This window comes from Symsagittifera roscoffensis, chromosome 1, assembly GCF_963678635.1.
Source record: "Symsagittifera roscoffensis chromosome 1, txSymRosc1.1, whole genome shotgun sequence".
In the NCBI taxonomy this organism is placed as follows: domain Eukaryota; kingdom Metazoa; phylum Xenacoelomorpha; order Acoela; family Convolutidae; genus Symsagittifera; species Symsagittifera roscoffensis.
In genome coordinates, this window is record NC_087062.1 from 64338363 (window position 1) to 64344362 (window position 6000).

The following is a 6000-nucleotide window of genomic DNA, read 5'->3' on the forward strand; positions in this document are numbered from 1 at the left end:
AGTGGAAATTTATTCCGTCTTAGAAATTGTTTCAAATTGGTTGAAGTAGGCTATTTGTCAGAATTGTTAAGTTACTACGAGCCAAATCTATCACTTTATAATTTATATCTCGTGTGATTTTTATATTAATCTCAAATTAAAGAAAAATTCAGTTTTTTTTTAGACATACATCAATTGTTATAAAGCGAACACTGGTTCATAGAACTTATAAGGCAGTCAAAGTATTAAGGCCTTCGTCCTGATCTAGGCAGTCTCGTTTTGTTTTTGAAATTGTTAGTCACTTATTACTTCAAAATCGTAGTGCTGGGAGACGTAAGAGCTTTGTACAGATTGCCAAACTCAAAACGTTCAGAACACTAAAAGATCAAAATTCAACAAACCAGCTCAAATCTAGACGAATCAAGAAATACTCCGACTGGCGTTTAACACGCATGAAGTACTTTATTACACACAAAAAAGTATATCAATTTTTCTTACCATCAGTGACATGCGTTGAAATTTTTTCAGTGGGCGCGGTTTTTCGAGAAAAATATTGAAAATTTGGTCGACCTTTTTGTGTAGGTCGACCAATTTGTTTTTCTAAGTTCTTCGAAAATAGTATAACTACCATGTTCTGACAAAAAAAATCTGCGCTGCCTTCAAATTGTTGAAAAAACGGCTAAAAATAACGTGTTGAGCTTTTTCAAAAACTCATTTACCAAAAATTACATTTTTTTGGCTTGGGCTTCCCCCTTAAATTTAGTTATTTTGGTACCTAAGGCGCCTCCTGAAACTTTTTGATATTGGTCCACCAAAAACGGATCTCGTATAATATACTTTGGAAAATTATGGGAACCGGAATTGAGGGGAGGTCGCATGTATCTCAGTTAAAATGACGCTTTGCAAAATACTTGAGATTGTTATTGACAAGATTGTAATTTTTTTTTTCGATCAGATGATTCACTTAACAATTATTAGTAAGAAATGAACTTTTTCTGCTAATTCATAACAATTTGACGTAATTTTCTAACAAATACAAAATTTTGACGGCCATTTTGTGCTTCACTCAAGTTGTAACCAATTGCAATCACTAAAAACATATTATGGTTGGGTCTTTCGAATTCATAGTTTCAACTATAAGCAAAAGAGTTCTTATTGCGTAGAGTCACGAATTTTATTTGGAGTAAAATACTTTTACCGAAAATTGGCTTCACTCAAACTACAAATCACAAACTTGTCGAGTATCTGCCAAAACAGAAACAAAAAGAATTGATCGAGACGCCTAAAGCGAATAATTATGACTTTTCAGTGGAAAAATTGGATGCCCGAAAGTTGATAAAAATTTAAAAGAACTAAGCGAGAGATATACTTTGTCGCAGTTGCCAGTGCGGTTATGCCAGTAACAAACGATTAGGATACTCAGTTTGCCTTCTCAACTAGAGACAAGATGATTTGAACGGCTGCGTGTCCATGTAAGCAGCTAGATGTCAACATGCCAGCCATCACCGTTGCGCAAAATTTCGTAATTCCAGAAGATTTTGAAAAACTTATCCGACAAGGCAGAAGATCAAAATTGTTGTCAGCGATATTCAATTCATAATAGTGTATCTGGCGTTGCACCAGCTTGCATATACGCCTTCCTTCCCAACAAAACCGATAAAACTATATGAATGATTTTCGATAGTTTTAATTGATCTAGCACCAAACTGCCACCCGAAATTTTTTTCTTAGATCGTGAGCAAGGTGCTCTTCACTCCTTTCAAAAAAGTCCCCGGAGCATTATCTAGCTTGCGCCAAGCCAGTGTATATTTTGCTTATTTTTGTGTTCAATTCATTTGTATTTTAAAACTCAGATTTTCAATACTACCCATTTTCCGGTCAGTTTTTTTGTAGAAACGTTTCCTTGCAAACTCCCGGAAAACGTAATCAACGCAACCACTTGAATTGTGTGCAAGGATGTCAACCCCAGGACAATCTCTCTTTTTTGGAATTTGAGATTGGGACTAGGGGCTGGAAAACTCTTCAGCTTTGTAGTGATGTATTAAAAATTCAAAAAAGCTGAACAAAACGATCGTGTTATAAATGTAAGCTCGAGAAATATTCCAAAACTGAAACTTTTTTAAAAGCTTTTTGGAGTTAGTGTGGAACCTTTTTAATTTCTGTATTGGACGAAAATGTCGGGAACATCACGCCAATTTTATTCAATGAACATTTATGTAATTTTGGACAGTGGAATTCGTTGAAGGTTTGCTCGTTTTTGATTCGGAAGTTTTTTTAACAATCCGAATTTTTGTTAGATCAATTCTGTTCAGAACTTACGCAAATTAACTAGCGCAAAACTGTCTGGCTTTAAGTTGCGAATATTTTCTGTCTTTATTCTTCTATGTTTACCGAAGTGCCCTATGATGTAAGTTCTTTTTTCATTTTTGAACAAAATGATACTAAGTTTTATAAAAAGTCTTACAATAAAGTGGTTTTAAATTACTGAGGCAAGAAAAGAGATAGAAAAAAAGTATGGCTCTATTGGTTGGCTTTTTTGTATGGCATTTTTTTTACCTCGCAGAGTTTTTTTGTTCAATTAATTCAAAAATCAAGCACCAGGTTAGATGTAATCAAATTTCAAAATCAGTTCATTATTAAACGGTCCGAATAATGAACCCTTTCAGGCTACCGTTTCTTCTTTGAAAAATCCAAAAAACATAATATGCGTGAAGTTCCCCGTTGAGTCGGATTCTTTTTTGCTGAGTTTTCCAGAGAATTAATTAGGCTTGCGATTAGGAAGCTTTATCCCCCTGGAATAAAAACTTTTTTGGATTAACAACTTGTTTTACAGAATCACTTGAATCACTTCTATCTTAGTTCATAATGAATTCAAACTTATATGCCTTCACGGCTAACTCAGTCTACAGGTTACGATTTTGCCTGGAACAGCAAAAGTTTTGGGTTTGTGACCAGGACCTAATTTTTTTCAAACTGAAAGTCTTTGTCTGCTTATCTCTTGTTGGCTTAGTTGTCACATCTTGGAATCGTTTTTTTCGCTGTATTTTTTTAAATCGGCTTAATGACCTAATTGTGGGTCGTTTATAATAAAAATCAACTTTAACAGTCTTTTTGTAATTTTCAAACGTTTAATAATCGGTTGGTTGATTTCTCTTTTTTTTCATAATAAAACTTTTTTCCAAATTGTTTAGAAAAATTTTAATTTTTCTCAGAAATTGCAACTGATTTTCAAAAAATGGGTATCAGTTAAAAGACTAAAAGACCATCTACTCCTCTGTGTGGCTGTATACTCCCATAGAGTATCTCTCTATTTCACCCCTCTGTCTATAGCCTTCGAAAACATTCGTGGGGGAGTACTTTTGGATTTTTTGTTTTCTCGAAAACACCCCTATCAAATCTAAAAACCTGCTTTCAATGCAACGAACGGTTTTGAAAATCTCCCTGTATGAGCGACTTCGCTCAATTGTTTTAACACATAAAATTGTAGCCATCGAAAAACTCAAAATTTTGCTTTTTTGACTGTTTTGTGAAACTAATATTGCAGGAACAAAAAGGGGTTTAAAAAACTATATATTACAAAACCTAATAGCATATAGTTGGCATTGAACCCCAGTCAGTGTGATAAGGAGATTGTAATGGCGTCAACCAACGCGTTCATATTCAACCTCATCTTAAACAACCTGGCCAATGAGAAGCGCGCACCAAGTCAGCTGATCAAAAAGCGCACGGAAACGAAAAACGCTAACAGGGCAACTGAAAATTGAAGTGCACTTCAAACATTCAATACTTTTCAAAAACGGTCATACAAATATTCATTCAGGCATTTGCTCCAATATTCATCAGGATATAAACTGACTGCGAAGAAACGAACATAGGAAAAGTTTAAACTCTTGATTTTGACCCATGTTCCAATTCAATCCGGAAACTAACAGACTGCGAAGAAACAAGTGTCAGTCGAATTCAAATTTATCGAAAAAGAGAACACGATAAAACGATGCAATGATCCAAAGGCGAATTTTATTTCGAATAATGCGAGAGAGCAAGGGGAGGGAAGAAAACAAAAATAGAATTCAACAAGCAAGAATCCCGGTCGGCATTAAATCGGAAAACACAGAATCTGGTGATCTGAAAGGGAGTTTATCAGACGGAAAACCACAACTACAGCATACGTCGTCTTACGGTGGACCTCGTCGAATTAAAACAATATCAACGGGCTGTCAACAGCAACAACCAATTAACGCTACCCAACCAGAAATTCAGGATGCAAGCCTTTTTTTTTTAAAAAACAACTCAAAGAAGTCAACATTTCCGAAATTTAATTTTCACCAAAGAGACAGCGCAATTCACACAACCCCAAACGTTAATGAGAAAATGAAGACAACAACTGATAATAAAACCAAGAGAAAAACCGAAAAAATTAGCCGAGTCTGCTTCATAGACAAAAACAGAAACAGCCGCGATTCATGAGTTCAAAGCCCAAACGCAGTTAACAGTGGAGGTTAAAAATTTTTAAGAATATTGCATAAGCAGAGTGTATTCAATATAAACTTGCAACAAAAGACTGACCCCAAATGAAGAATCAACAATGAAAATCAAAAACTCAATGGATAACCACCAACAGAAACAACTCGAGATGAATCATGATATAATCTCAACAAACATAGTGGCCAAGATGGATCGAAAAACGGAAATGAAAGCAGAACAAGAACCCATCTCTGGAAAGAAGCAACTTTTGTCCGCAAGAGAGACAGGGAAGCACTCAAGTGCTCCTACGGACAATATTAATTTAACAATTGAAGTCAGTTGAATTGTGAGGGAGGATTGTCTGCTGATTGACAAAAAAACTGTGTTGCTCACGCAGCAATGCCATACGGTGCTAGATATTTTTCAATTGACAAACCCTGAATCTGCCGCGAAGCTTGATTTATGCGAAACCCTAAAGTTATCCCATGTTCATCGCTGAATAGTGCCAATGTGCTGAGCAAGGTCAACATTTGAAATCAGTAGTAAGAAAAGTGCATTCCTTCCAAATGGTATCAATTGTTGAGCCTCATGAAAAAGTTATAATAGATTTTGCCAAACCGCTCTAGAATTTACTCAAAAGAGACGAGAGCAAGCAAAATTGTTCAGAGCGAAAGTTTCAAGTTTTTTTTTTGTAAATCAAACAACATAAAGTTACGATTTGCACCAGTAGATGACCACAGCTGAGCGGGCGTAGTTGAATGCATGCATGATCCGACCAATAAAGCGTAGCTTAAGAGTACTGAAAAAAACACACTTTTTCAACTAGCATCAGATAAAGCTGAAACTACAAAAGTACTCAGAATAACTCCGCATGGAGTTACAAAAATAACTCTTTTTAATCCCATGTGGGATGAAATCACGAAAATTATTTACTCAACATAACAGCAAGAAGTTCGCCAAACAACTTCAACTGGTAAGACGCAGAACACACATGCTCAATAAAAAAACTGAAGCACCCGCCACTGCCCACGGAGTTGATGTGATACCTTCAAGAATGGCCAGAGGATTAATTCGTGAGATAATTTAAACGCCGCTCCATGCAGTTTCCAAACCTGACACGTCGACGGAACCTCAACAAGGAACAGTTGTGATAAATAAAACTGAATTTAGATAAGGAAGGGGAATCATTAAACTTAAGATACAAAGGGGGTTCAGACTCAAGTGGAGAAAAACATAAAAAAGCGTGAAGAACAGGTTGCAATACCCTTTTCAGCAAAATTAGAATAATCCAAACACAATCGATTGAAATACAAAACAACAGATGAAAAAATCTTGGCATACACTCCTCAGACAGCTTGGGTACAATCATTGGGTAGACAACCTATGCTTTTAAGAAACTTCGGATTCCCTTTTATTTCAAAGCCAAAGATTTTTGGACCTTGCAGGCCATCGCAATGAGGTGATTATGTTGCATAAAAATCCTTCAAGAGAACAGGACCAAAATTGCGTTTTTTAGACATCGATCAAACAATTGCGCTGAAACATGCGATCTTTTAA